At 42.9% G+C, this 15,615-nt stretch overlaps 1 long non-coding RNA gene across 1 annotated transcript in view; it reads left to right on the forward strand.

The window, feature by feature from the left end:
• LOC134479014 (uncharacterized) overlaps positions 1-14,240 on the forward strand; it is a 28,192-nt gene extending 13,952 nt beyond the window's left edge. The window contains exon 2 of the long non-coding RNA XR_010051936.1: positions 13,899-14,240. This is a non-coding gene — a long non-coding RNA (uncharacterized LOC134479014). The remainder of the gene's footprint in view (positions 1-13,898) is intronic.
• Positions 14,241-15,615: the final 1,375 nt, after the last annotated feature.

Here is a 15,615-nt window from a genome sequence, read left to right on the forward strand (position 1 = left end):
TACTGACTGATCCATCTCCCTGGCCCTGAGCCCCTTTCTTTATAGATTCTACCACCTCCCTAAAGTGCCAAGCTGGGAACAAGCCCCTAAGCATCATGGGCCATTGGAATGCAGTTCAGATGCAAGCCATGGTGTGATGGTTTGAATGAGAAATATATGTCCCAAAGGTTCATGTATTTGAACACAGGCTTCCCAGCTGATTGGGACATTTTCGGAAGTCTGGTCCCAGTGGAGGAAATATATCACTGGGGGCAAGCTCTGAGTGTTTGTAGTCTCACTCCATGTTTAGTTTGCTTTTTTGGTTTCATATTTGTGGTTTAAGATGTGAGCTCTCAGTTTCCTGCCCTACAGCCATGCCGTCTGTTTGCTTCCTCACCTCCCCACCATGATGGACTCTTAGCCTCTGCTATCATAAGCCAAGATAAACTCTTTCTTTGATAAGTTGTTTTTTGGTCATGGCATTTTATAACACCAAAAAAAAAAAAGATAATTAGTATACATGATTATTTCAAAGCTTCATTTCTTTTATGAAAAGTCAAGATTATATATAATAGGATTTTTACAAGAAATTGAAAAGATAACATATAAATTGCTTAATAAATATTATTCTCTTGTCACTTCATGAAGGTGAGAAAATTAATATGAAAATTGCTTTAAAGGTTGTGATATACTATTATGCATATGTTGGTAACGAGAGCAATTAGGAAGCCATTAGGAAAGACATTTTTAAAAAATAAACTGGTTTTCAGTAGCCTGAAAAGTGACAGAATTCATTGGGAAAGAAATTTCTATTTGGTGGAGAAAAACACAGAGTATGGCAGAGAATAGCTTCTGGTTCTCCCAAGCACATCTTCTTCCTCTTGGGTACACAGCTCAGCAAAAAATTCCAGCATCTCTTGCAGCTAAGTGTGGCCATAGTGAAGAGCCACAGGATAGAGAAGGCTTAGGTCTCTGAATTCCTGATTTGAGAAGGCTAATCACTGATCAGGGCCATACATTTGACATACTTAAGCAAAAATTAGTTAATACCTACTATGACAACATACTGTTTTGGTGTATAACATATATATGCTGATATGTAGATCTAATGTATTACATTTATTGGTGGGGAGTGGGGGAGAATCCTCACCTCCAGCATTACTGTTCATTGTGAACACGTCTTGCTGTGGAAGCTGTCCTTGCAGTATAGGGTGCTAAGCAGAAATCCCAGATCTCTACTTAACAGATGTCAATAGCCTCCCCTCTTTGGTGTCCCCTGAGGGCAACATTGCCCATGGTTGCAGGCCTCTCCCTTGACCGTATTGCGGAATTCATTCACTTTTTCAAAACTCTGTGAGCCTGAGCAATAAGAAAAGACTTTTATAGGTAGAAGTTAAACAGGCAAAGGTGTGCTTTATGTCGGTCATGATTATGGCTGGTTATGGTTGCCAACTCTACAAACTCAAGGGTCCCCTGGGTGATGGTTTCTGGGCCTGCCTGTCGGGATTACCTTTTATTAAAAAAAAAAAAGATTTATTTATTTATTTTATGTATCTGTGTACACCGTCGCTATCTTCAGACACACCAGAAGAGGGCATCAGACCCCATTACAGATGGTTGTGAGCCACCACGTGGATATTGGGAATTGAACTCAGGACTTCTGGAAGAGCAGTCAGTGCTCTTAGCCACTTAGCCCCGGGGATTATCTTGATTAAGTTAACTGATGTAGAAAGATGATCTTACTGTGGGTGGGACCATTCCTTGAAAGAGAGTCTCCTAGCCTGTGTAAATGGAGGTGGGGAGCTTAGCAGCTCTCCCTTCATTCACCTCTCTGTCTTCTGATTGTGATGGTTACATGACCAGCAGCTTCGTGCTCCTTGACCGCCCTGTCCTGATGCACTGAACTTTGAATGGTGGGCTAAAGTAAATGCTTTTTTCCCTTAAGTTGCTTTTTTCCTGAGTATTTTACCATAATAACAGGGAGAAAAACCTAAGACAGGAAAGTTATATTCTAAGACTGTGTCTATGAGTGTGGTACTTTGACTAAAAATGGTCTACATAGGCCCAGGGGGAGTGACACTATTAGGAGGTACGACCTTGTTGATGTAGGTGTGGCTTTGTTGGAGGAAGTGTGTGGCGGCAGAGAAGGCTTTGAGATTTCAGATGCTCTCACTAGACCCAGGGTAGGTCACTGTCTCTTCCTGCCTCCTACATCAAGATGTAGAACTCTCAGCTCCTTCCCCAGCACCATGTCTGCCTGCATGCTGCCATGCTTCCTGTCATGATGATAAAGAACTAAATCTCTGATCTATAAGCCAGCCATAATTAAATATTTTCCTTATTAAGGGTTGCCGTGGTCATGGTGTCACTTCACAGCTATAGAAACCCTAACCAAGACAATGAGCAAATTTGCTGAGTTATTTCTTCCTTATTTTTATTTATTTATTTATTTTTTGGTCATTTTTATACAAGCTACCATTATTTGAGTGGAAGCCCTCTCAAGTGATAAAATTCTTTGTGAGAGTGGCCTGTATGAGTCTGCTAGGTGTTGTCCTGCAGGCCCAGCCCATTGTGGGTGATGCCATCCCTAGGCGAGTAATCCTGGGTTGTATAAGAGAGCAGCTAAGCAAGCCACAAGGAGCAAATCAGAAAGCTGTGCTCCCCCACTGTCTCTGCTTTCATGTTTCTGCCTTGAGTTCCTGCCCTGACCTCTCTCATGATGGGCTGTGACCTGGAAGTGTAAGGTGAAATAAACCCTTTCCTCCCCAGGTTGACTTGGTCATGGTGAGGTAGCTCAATAGAAAGGTAACTGAGACAATTTCTAACAATTACAATTTGTAAATATGGCTACACTTTGAAGCCCCTGTTGCTCACCGGCTGGGTTAGTGAGGGACCCAGCACCCTGCTCAGATCTCCAGCCTCGGCAGCCCTGTTTCCTGATGCCCTATTCCCAGGCTTGGCCATAGGTCAGATGTGTGCGAATCTTTGTTAGTTACGTTCTCTACTTGCCTCTTGTAGAGGATCATAGGAATCTGATAGCATAGACCCCCTCCCACTGGTGGCTTTCAAGACCCAACTCCGTAGAGAACTCCGCAAGAGGCAACATGTGAGCTCTCTCCTAACCGCCATAGCGCTCTCCTAACTGGGCATTTCTCATCCTGAGAAACATAACAAAGCTTTTTTTTTTTTCTAAACTGTTCACAAGATACATTTTTTTCTTTGTTTCAGTGGATTCTTTTCTCTGGCACTATGCTAAAAGCACAAAGGAGAACCCAGGAGATCTCCTGGCCAGGGTTCATCTTGGGGTATTTCTCTTTCAAAACAACCAATGTGCTCTTTATAGCTTCTCCTCCCCAACTTTAGAACAGACAACATTTAATTTTTTTTATAAAAAAGTACAAAAATACAGGCAAAAATCTTTCAAAACCACTGCCCTTTCCTCTTTCCTGCCTTTTCTCTGCAGTGTGGGCTGCACGGCTGGAACACTCCACAGTGCCTCTAACTCACACCAACTATAATCCAGAGTCACACTTACACTGAACAAAATACGTCTGATTGGAACATGGAATTTTTTTCACAAACGTCCTCCATATTTTCCTTTTAGGAATTTTATCTTTGTATGCTTATAAGTACCTTGTGTACATGAACATTAAAATTGGGACTGGAATAAGAGGGAAATCTATATACATTTTGGAATCTTAGAAAGTAAAACAGGGCCAACAATATGGCTCAGTAGCTAAAGATGCTTACTGCCAAGCATGATGGCCTGAGTTCGATTCCCCATGCGGTAGAAGGAGAGAACCAATTCTAGCAAGTTGTCCTCTGACCTCGCAAATACACTGTGGCACATGCATGCCCCATGGATGACAGAGATAGATAGATAGATAGATAGATAGATAGATAGATAGATAGATAGATACATAGATAGATAGATACATAGATAGATCGGTAGATGGATGGATGGATGGATAGATAGATACATAGATAGATAGATAGATAGATACATAGATAGATAGATAGATACATAGATAAATACATAGATATATAGATAGATACATAGATAGATACATAGATAGATAGATAGATAGATAGATAGATAGATAGATAGATGATAGATAGATAGATGATAGATAGATGGATGGATGGATACATAGATAGATAGATAGATAGATAGATAGATAGATAGATAGATAGATAGACAGACAGATACATAGATAGACAGATGGATGACAGATGTAAAAACCTTTTAAGTGATGCCTAAGACATAACTAAAAATCAAGGCATCATAAGGTTTATAGTCAAGGCATCAGCTCTGGATTACACATTAATTTGTCACAGCATAGACAGCTATGAGCTTACTTTCCCTAATCTAAAGTTCTCAAAAGAAAAACAACCTAAGAAGAACAGTGTGTGTGTGTGCGTGTGTGTGTGTGTGTGTACGTGTGTGTGTGTGTGTGTGTGTGTGTGTGTGCGCGCGCACACGTTCTGTCTAGAGGATTACTGTCCTTAACAGTCAACACTCCTGGGAAACTAGTGCACAATCACTATTTCTGAACAGCTCTTTTAGTAAACTTCCACACAAATGTGGCCTGCCATTACATGCAGCCTGCCTCATAGAGAACAGAGGGAGCCAGTCAACACCCCTGAGTTGACTCAGGAACATTATGGATGTTCATGGAACATTATGGATGAATGCATACATGCAAGCAAGCATGTATGTATTATTCTGTGCCCACTCCAGAAACACATGTGTTGATGTCTTCTCCAGCTGCATTCATCCTTGGCTTGGGCATGCTAAGTTAGCAACAACAGCACAGCAGCATTCATGCAGAAAGCCCAGAGCAATCAAGAAACATTAACAGGAATTGGGCCTACTGAGGAATGGGAGGGCAGCATCTCTAAGACCTCAGATTACCCTACTGTGTTCACTGGAACCAGGAAAAAGTGCTTGCCTGCTTGCCCAACTGCATACATTGCCGTAGAGCTGTGGAAGAAGGCCTCCCAGGGCCTGCTGCCCAAGAGGAGTCTCCTCAGAGCCCTAGTAGGAATCTCCAGCCAGAACTTGGGAATGGCCCGAGAAAGTTCCATCCCTGAAAGATGAATACCATTGATCATTTTTTTCCTAGACACAGTGCACTTCGGGCTCATTTTGCTTTGTAATTAAGAAGAAAGCCAGAAACATCATTTACACATTAAGAATTTAATAGATATATTTTTCTAGCTTTATGCATTAGCACAGGACAGCCCATTAATGAAATAAGTCTTCCTTCAGGGTCAATTTAGATGGCTGTAATCTTCTGCAAATATATTGCAAATGAGGATCATTTAATGATCTTAAAACTAACTGCCAGGAGAGGATTGTTAAAACTCTCCAGACAACAAGGAGAGACCAGAAATGGGGGCCGAGTCCTATTTTTAACTGAGGACATGTTTGATTTCTGGTTACTACATTTTTAAAATTTGCAGATACTATCTTCTGTTTTGGCTTGCTTTGGCTGGCTGACTTAGTTCAAATGAGGGAAATCTTAGGGAAGTGTTAAGTTAACATTTTGTATTGCTGATAGGAGGATGACTGGGGGCCTCTGCTCAGCTCCCCACAATCGAACCCAGCCCATTGCCTGCTGAGAAACTTCTCTGCCTGACTGTTCTGTCTGATCTACACACCTATTATGATAAGAATACTTAGCGTGTGCAGCAGCCATGATTTTAAAAATTAATTCACATGTTTAATCTTATTTACTCTGGAAACCAACATCAGATGACAGGCATGGAATAGGTCACTTCCCTTTCATAACTATAAGAGTCTGAGGGCCAAAGGACCAAGTACTGGCCTCTGCCTCATGTGGACATTTTCTCTCCCCAGAAAGAAACATTGAGTTAGGTCTGATTCTTGATCCAGTCTCCACGGTGTCCTCCTGATCACCTAGAGACCTTTGCAGAGCACTAATCTAAATGTCATGTAAATTTGGAGGCAAATGTGTTTCCTCAGAACATGCGTAGCCTAGCTAGAGAAGGCAAAGGAATCTCCCCCCCTGCCCGCCCCCAAAAGAGACCAGAATTGATGTGTTTGTGGTAATTATCGAATCACTGCAATACACAGTGTTTGGAGGTTCACAAGAGGGACATGGTAGTGATGGATTGCATGCTGTGCCCAACTCCCAGGCTTCAACTCCAGCGTACACATATAGGAAAAGGTTCACGACATAAAGAAGTGTGGGGCCTGGAGAGGTGGCTCCTCAGTTGAGGGAGCTTGCTGCTCTTGTAGAAGACCCAAGTTCAGTTCCTGGTGCCAACATCATGTTGCTCATAGCCACCAGTCACTCCAACTCTGAAGATCCACTGTTCTCTTCTGGACTCTAAATGCATGGTCATGCATACACATGTGTGTGTGTGTGTGTGTGTGTGTGTGTGTGTGTGTGTACATAATAGCAAAGTACCAATTTTACAGCACTTTACAAATGTAGCCACAAGGATTTTGAGAAGTTAGAGGCCGTTCCAGAGAGCTGATGTTTAACTAGCAGAACCTGAACACAAACTCAGATCTTCCCTGAACCTGGCTCTGTGCTCACACTGGACCCACGGAACTCACTACAGAGGCCTTGAGGAGCCTCAGGAGATGCACGTCTTTTCCTCCCCTTTGATGAGCCTCTGAAAACACCCTGAGTCCTCACCACAAAAAGCACAGAAGGAAACAGTGCTTGCTGAGCCACCACACCACCTCTGCATGGCAGGGAAGCTCTTGAGTCTGCCTGGGGCGGTCTGGGGGCTTCCAGATGAAAGGCCCTTATGTGTCTTGGGTTATCTTTGTTAATAACTGTGTCTTAGCACGGCATTGCCACCCCATGAACATCCTCCTTCATCTTCTTCAGAGAATCCACTCTTGTCGTGCGGGGTTTACTGGAAGCTAACCTTCAAAGTCAGGCACTCGAACTAAGTGTATTTTAAACCATGCAGTGTCACATTAAAGAGAAATGGCAGTCGTTCTGCCCTGAAAACTGCTCCCTGGCATGGCATTACTTTAATTCACTGGCTTCTTGTAATCAAGGCCTAATTCACAGCACCTTTAAATAAGTCTTACACACAGCCTGCATTGTTCCAATCAATTGAACTACTTAAATCAGAGAGCCGGGGGGCTCACTGGAGGCGCTCCCCGCTTCCCTCTGTTTTATGGTGCGACCTCAGATAAGATGTGTGGAAAGGTCAAGGCAGCATGTAGGCTTTCGCATTAAACAGCAGAACACTAATTAGTTTTAGTGACAATGGGGCTCTGTTACTGTGTTCTAATATTTTGATGCTTAGTTTTGTTTCAAACCTCCAACAACAATGCACAAAGACTCCTCTATCTTCCCGCCCGGCCTGTGTCCGGGTGTTTCAACCCCGCATCTGTTTGAACTAAGCGTATATGTTTTTCAAGACTTAATTTCAAAACAGACCTTTGGAAAAGAGAAACCAAAAGGCGATGTGTGGGGCACGGGGTTTCATGAAGAGTCTAGTATATTTGCTCAAGCAGGATTTCAAGTCTCAAATGCAAACTGTGTTAAAATCCACCATCAATGGTTCCTTAGCATTGTGTGTGGTAAGCACACTGAATTATAAAACAGTAAACGTTAACTTTTTAGTGTTAATTTTTTTTTAGAAAGAATTTCCTCATTTCTGAGTTCTGAATTTTATTTAAGAGGGCAAATAATACCGTTCTTCAAAACCAGACCTAACTATTTTTATTTTCTCATCACTATATGTCGGTATCCTTAGCCTTTTTCTACATTCTGAAACATTCTCTAAGGAACATATGCAATTGAAGAAAATAATGGTGTTTGAGATATGGTTGTCAAAATGACATGTGTTCAGAAGCGCTAATAATTATAAGGTAAGTAGTTTAGACTGTACAATGTAGCTTTTTATAAACTAGATGATGAACCAAATTAATTTTCTCAGCTAACTTTGACGGAGTAGCTGGATACTGGTAAGAGAGCACGACCTGGGAACACAGATACTCCATCCCATTTCCTGGTATCACTTTTTTTTTTTTTTTTGGTTCTTTTTTTTCGGAGCTGGGGACCGAACCCAGGGCCTTGCGCTTCCTAGGTAAGCGCTCTACCACTGAGCTAAATCCCCAGCCCCTGGTATCACTTTTAAAACTCAGTTGGATGGCAGAACTTAGAGAGCCTGTCTCTTCAGAGGATATGGACCTGTTTCTCTCATGATTTCTTCTGGGGCTGGTGAGATAGCAGTGCATAGCACCTTCCAGCAGGTGTGAGATGCTGGGCTCATGACCAACAGCAACAACATGTGCGCACGCGCACACACACACACACACACACACTCATACAAACACACACTCATACAAACACACTCACACACACACACTCATACAAACACACTCACACACACACTCACTCATACACACACTTAAACACTCACACTCACTCATACACACACTTACACAGTCACTCATACACACACCCACTCACACACACTCACTCATATACACACACTCACACACACTCACTCATACACACACTTAAACACTCACACTCACTCATACACACACTTACACAGTCACTCATACACACACCCACTCACACACACTCACTCATATACACACACTCACACACACTCATACACACACTCACATACACACTCACACTCACACACACACACTCATACACACAAACATACGCACACACACACTCACTCATATACACACACACTTACATACTCACTTATACACACACTCACTCATACACACATACACACTCACACACACTCATACACACACTTACATACACACACACTCACACACTCATTCATACACACACACACTCACACATACTCATACTCACTCGCACACACACTCACTCATACACACACACTTACACACTCACTCTCACACATACACACTCACACTCACTCATACACACACACTCACACTCACACACACTCACACTCACTCATACACACTCACTCTCACACATACACACTCACACACTCATACACACACTCACACTCACTCATACACACACTCACACACACACTCACACTCACTCATACACACACATACTCATTCATACATACACTCACACACACACTCACTCGCATTCAGTTATACACATCTCTCTAATGCAGTAGCATCTCTCACAGCATTACAAAGCATCTAATCTGTAGATGGAAACAGTACCACCCCATTCATCTCTACTCTCTTCTGTGGTCAACATAAAATGAATTTCCAACAAAATCTATAGTTTCCCACCCAAAACCTATACAAGGCTGTCCCTGAAGCATTTTATCATACATAGGGTAGGCCTCATGAAGCCTCACCCACTGAGGAACTGACTATAGGTTTAAAATGATTGCATCAAATTCAGAGAAGGGCTGTTGAGAAGAAGAGAGGATGAGAAGAGAGGGCAGATGAGGGTAGGGTGGGCAAAACCTGATGTATACAAGTGTGAGACTGTGAAAGAAAAACAAAGTCTCATTGACACACAAAAGGGACCCAGCCTGGGTGACCTCGGCCCAGATACACAGATATACTTTGCTTCCAAAACAGTGTTCCAATGTGGGGATAGTTTTACAAAGCTTTCAGTTACAGAAAAGGGAGAGTCACAGAGCAAGGTGAGTTCAATCACACTGGTGGGAAGGGGGAAGTCTTTGCGTACATTGCAGATGCTATCTGATGGCGATGGCATTATTGATCCTTGCGGTGGTAGAAGCTGTTTGCTAACGCGTCCTTATGGTTCCGTGTGCTAGCTAGGCTGAATACAGAGGTGGGCACTGAATAAGTTATCAACAGGGCTAACGCTAGCCCCAGATAATATGACCTGATGTAACATTACAACTTTGAGCAATCATGGATGTTTTAATCCGTGAGCCTTTTAGAGACTTTCATGCAGGTGTGGATTTTTTTTCCCTAGAAACGTGAGAGTTTCTAGTCCTTCACCTTGTGAAGATATTTTTCTAGATAACTCAGTGCACTGCTGTTCGGTTTGCTCTGACCTAGACAAATCAAAACAATGAGAATATCAAGAGAGGTAGAAGGGTCCCCTCCTGGATACTATCTTGATGGAGCCCCTTCTTCAAAATTCTCCTTATGGCTTCGAAATGCCATTGGGAGTAAACCAGATCTGAAGAAACAAATCCAACAAGAACACCAGTTTATTTTTAAAATTTCCTTCATTTTTACTGATATATTACACAACATGGACTCCTCATACCTTCCAGGATCCAGTCCAGTGCTCACTGAAGACTGGGATCACCAATGGCTCAAGGCTTCAAACAGACACAGGGTTCCCTCTGAACCTCACCTTGCTGGGAAGCCACACATAGACCTTGGCTTTCTGAGTAACAGCTTTGTGTAGTGGGCCACTCTGAGTCACTCTGCTTAGGGTTTTATCAAGGACACTGGGAGAGAGGACCTCAGACTGTCCCAGGGGCCGCCCAGCCTCACCAACTCTATGGTTCAGTCTGTGGCAGTTTGGTCTTGATTCATCATCCCCCGAGGCCGGCGCCTCAGCTGTCCTCCTTCTGCCCATGAAGGCGACCAAGAAGATGGCACGAAAAAGCATATCTGGCTCTGAAGACCTGGGTTGGTTTTCAGAACAGTCTAGACTGACAACTTAGGGAAAAACAAATGCCAAGCTGTATTTTAATCGGGAGTAAATTATTTTTCAAGAATGCAGCAACTGGAGCATCACGATCCCCAATATATCTTGGTTCCCAACTCAATATTTTTAATTACTTGCCTTTATTGGTCAGACAAAATGTAAAGTCAAGTTTCAAGCAATCCCTTTTATTGGACTAATGGGAGAATATTGACAGACAGGCTTTGGGGATACAGAAAACGCACCTCAAGGTCAGTGAGGGATTGACTCCAAGGAAAGGATTTCTGAGGCAGAGAAGCCTCTGTGTCAATACAGTATGGTTTGCCCGATAAAGGGTATTACTCAAAACGCTGCTTGGCCCCTGCCTGACATCTCAAAGCCACAGTGCACTAAGGACATTGCTATGTGGGGTGGAGCTTCTGCAGAAAGATCATGGCGTAATCTTTCTGAACGTCCATCTCTTCACCTCTCCTCTTCGGGTTAGTGCATTGTTAATGTTGGTTAGAACACTTTCGTAGCTGGGAAATATGATAAAATATGTGACATAATTACTATTGATTGCTAATATGCCCAAACTATTAGTGGCAATAAACTAAAGCTAACAGATAACAAAGAGGCACCAACACAAATGATCACCCTGGGGCATCCTCTGAATTCCTACCCCATACTGATTTTTTCAGTGTCAATTTAGCTAAGTGATCCTTGGTGCCCACTGAAGGAGGTGCCCAGTTCTGTGCTCACCCAATGCCTTTCATAAGAGTCCTGCATTCTATTCTAGAAAAAACTGTTAGGTTCCTAGGGGCCTCCTACTTGACTGTGGAACAAACAGTTCCCTTCGTGTCCTTTGTGACAAATAGTAAAGAACCCATACTTTCTGAGTTCTAGGAATCTAGACTTGTCTATGTACATGGACATTAATGCCTCATAATTGAAAACCCATCACCTTCAGTAATACAGATTAACCTTTTCACACCAGTTTAGCATGTTTGATTAAATTATATCGCTCCCCCCAACAGAAATTGAATCAGTTATTTCCTGTAAAAGCTGCTCATTCTTAAAACTTTATTTGCATGTATATGTATGGCACATATATAGGTGCTTTTGTATGTATATTTGCATGTGTGTAGGTGCATGTGAATGTGTAGGTGTGCATGCAGGACGCCTGCCTGTCTGTAGAGGTTCAAATGTGATATTGGGTGCTTTCTCAATTACTCTCTGCTGTATGTATTGAAGCAGGGTCTCTCTAGAACCTGAATGTAGCCTGCTTTCCCCAGGGATCCCTTCTCATGCTTCTGAGAGCTGAGACTGCAGGGAGCCACTATGTCTATGTGGGCTACGGGGATCTGAACTCCTGGCCTCATGCTCCCTAGGCAAGCACTTTACTTCCTGAGCCACCTCTCCAACCAGAGCTGCTCATTTAAAAACAACTCAGTGGACAGCGAGTTTGGCAACAGCGAGCTCCTTTTTGACAGTGCCCGTCCTCAAAAAGGAAGTAACTTGGAAGGCTAGGTTTTCAAAGGGACTTCACAGCACTGAATTGGACAGTTCTGAGAGGAGTTCTCGAGATCCCTACCAACAGGAGACCATTTAGACTAAATCAGCCGAGGGCTTCAACTAAACAACTGGTTTTGGGAATCCTGTTCACTAATGGAATCCATACACTAAAATATGTTGATTTTTATTATAAAACTAGGATCCCCACCCCCACCCAACTCCTTCCAGTAGACTACATAAGAGCTTCCAATACTGTGAGAGCCAGACACCAGGGAGGAAGCTTTCTGAGTTAGGAAGTCCTAACTTGGCCTCTCCAGGCCCTGGGACTACACTGTGTGGTCTTTAGTACTAGGGTCTTACCACCAGCTTCTAGAGGCAACCAAGAATAATGGTTATATGGTTTCAAGGGTAGCACCTCCATGACACCCTTGACCAAAAACTCAAGGAGAAGTTTCCTGCATACCTTAAATGATTTCACATTTCAGTCAAGCCTCCCCTAGCAGAAGGAAAGACACCATCCATTTGTCACATCTGTAGAAGCAAAAGCTTATTTTAAAAGGACTTGGGCATCTAGGAGAGTGAGTACTAGGGAGATAGGAAAGGGACAGACTTGGGGAGGCAGGCTATTATAATCAATCCAAGACTTAATTTTGGTAAAAATGCTGTCATTCCCCTCACACAGAAAAGAACTTGGCTTCTTTCTCCTTTTGTAGTGTCTCTGCAGGATGGTGACAAGATTCTCCACCCCACAAAAGCAAGTGCACCCAAACGAAAAAGAAATGGCGTTGAGTGAAGCAAAGCTAAGGGCAGGAACTTGGACTTGACTTTAACAGAGAGAAGAGTTTCAAAGCTGAAATATTAAGAAATCAATACTTCCACACACACAAGACTCAATAGCACTATCTTGTACTCGGGCCATTTACCCCCTCTGGCCACTGTTTCATTTGAGATGCAAAGAGAGAGGGGAAAAAGCAATGATAAGAGAAACCACAGTTTGCCTTTCTCACCCAGCGACAGCGCTGAGCTTGGCTGGTTTGCGTTCATTGGCAAATACCCTGGGTGCCAAAGGGAATCAGGCACCTCTAGAAGTAGGATTCTTATTAGCGTTGTAAACTTCAAGTGCAGCCTTAATCACAGAGACAATATGTTAGATACACCTCTGTCGTTATGATAAAGCACCATGGCGACCAAAAGGAAGTTGGGGAAAGGATTTATTTCATCTTACAATTCCAGGCAACATTCCTTCTCTGAGGGAAGTCGGGCGGTGGGGGTGGGGGGGTGGGGGTGTGTGTGATTCAAGGCAGGTTCGGAAGCAGAGACCATGGAGAAAGCCCTGCTTACTGGCTTACCCCTCATGACTTGTTCAGCTTGCTTTTTTATACTGTGTAGGACCACCTGACCGGGTCTGGTCCCACCCACAGTGAGCTGGTCCCTCTCAGGTCAATCACTAATTAGGAAAATGCTCCACAACCTTGTCTACAGGCCAATCTTAGGAAAGCATTTTGTCAGTCGTGGTTCTCTCAGATAACTCTAGCTTGTGTCAGGTTGACCTATGAACCACGTAGGACACACAGACACTACATCTTCGCTCAGCTTTGTGGGCTGATCCTGCCGCCCAAGCTACCGCCTTTCTCTGCTTGGTCCTCATCTGCTCATGCCAAACACATGACTGGCCAGGCTCAAGAAAACCATCCTTTTCAATCATGCCGTTTTCTACTCTCCTTGTAGCCAGGATTTCTAAAGTTGTTTGTGATGTGTGTAACTCCGTATACCATTACTCTTTTGTATGAAGCTAATGGGTTTACCTTTTTTTTTCTTTTTGACCAGTTTTGCTTTTCCTAAGCAAACGGTAAGAACGTGACCGATGAACAGCTGTAGCCACGAGCAATGATCGTCAACAATTAAGAAGTACTTCATCAGTGAATAAGCTGTCCTTCGTGAGACATGTTACAAGGCTTGCTCTGGGTGTGAGAAACAGCATAGGGATAACATGTTCCTTTTCAAGACGGGCTCTATTCACACCCTGTGGAATATGCCTTCGGAGAATACACAAAGCAAGTCTTCCTAAGACCTCCTTCGGGACCTCTTCTGAATCTCAACATAGAGACACTTCCCTCTCCTCTTGTTATTTATTCTTTCCAACAAATATTTATTAAATGTCTGCCCATGTCAGGCTTTGTGATAAATTCTGGGCTCACGGCAGTGGATTTAATAACTTGGCCGCTGCCCTGACTCCGTGTGTAGTTCTGTAGTTGGGATTACAGCTAAGGGCAGGTGGACTTGCATGATGGAGGGACAGTATACCAGGATGAGGAGGGATGTGTGGGAATGCGCAGGGACGCTGAATCTAGCCTGGAGAGTCAAGGAACTTGCTTGGAGGTCATAGGTGAGAGCTGAGCCAAGACAGAACAGAGATGTGAGTGCAAAGACCAAAAACAAGATGTGGCCTCAGGAGTGTGTGTAATGGCTTTAAGAGGTGTTGTGGGCAACTTCATGTGTCAGCATGTATGCACTAACTGTTAAGGCTTTATCTCTTGTGTGTCTGGAAGGAGTTTTCTATGGACATCAGTATACTGATTCAAAGATGTCCATTCCTAATGTCAGTGGATGTGTAGAATGACAACAGCAAGAGTCTCTCTTTCTGTGCTGGAACTCCCAGCTTCTTCTGCCCTCAGACAATAGCCTTTCCACCCCTAGGCCCTCAGGGTGGGATCAGGACTTAAACCTTTGGCCTCCTGACTCTCGGGTCTTCAGGTTTGAACTACAATCAGCTTACCTATGCATACAGCATACAGAGGGTGTCTCAATCTTCATAAACACTCAGTGTAATACCTTATTATAGATATCTACTCATCTCCCGAATTTACCTGCCTTCTATTGTTTCTGGAGAATTCTTACTAGTAAAGATGGATTTCAACAATGCCATTAAAAAATGGAAAAGAAGCAGGCTGACCTTTGAAGCAGATCATTTAAAACTATCATGGAAAGCACCTATCCTGATATATAGTGCGGAATGTGGGAGACATCCTGGAATCAGAGAGCCAGATTCAAGACCAACACTCTGATCCCCTTAAGTCAGGAGTTCCAACAGGAATCACTTAATCTGAGGACGTGGTTGGGTGTTTTCACCTTTGGTTAAATTAGAATTAAAATACACTTTCTTATTTCACAGTGGTATTGGGCTCAGAAGTACCTAGGAATATCCTTCTAAAACCATAGAACATTATACAAACATTAGCTACTGTTCTTAAAACTAAAGCAGAAATGGTCTAGGAGAGTTAATAGGATTTAGATACAAGAAAAAAACATAGATTATGAATATAAAGTGAAAGATAGCTCTCTTCCGTGCTAAGGTAATAGCCAAAATTAATTTCTCAAGGCCTGGGAAATTTGCCAGAAATATGTGAAAGAGGTACAAAATCTTCCTTAAAAAAAGAAAGAAATTTAAAGTGTGATTAAAAAAATAATAAAAAAGCATTGCTCTGAAGGAGGATAGCTCGACTCCCTATTTAAGATGTCAAGAGGGAATATACTGTCAAGAGCC

The sequence above is a fragment of the Rattus norvegicus genome, chromosome 5 (genome assembly GCF_036323735.1).
Source record: "Rattus norvegicus strain BN/NHsdMcwi chromosome 5, GRCr8, whole genome shotgun sequence".
NCBI classification, from domain to species: domain Eukaryota; kingdom Metazoa; phylum Chordata; class Mammalia; order Rodentia; family Muridae; genus Rattus; species Rattus norvegicus.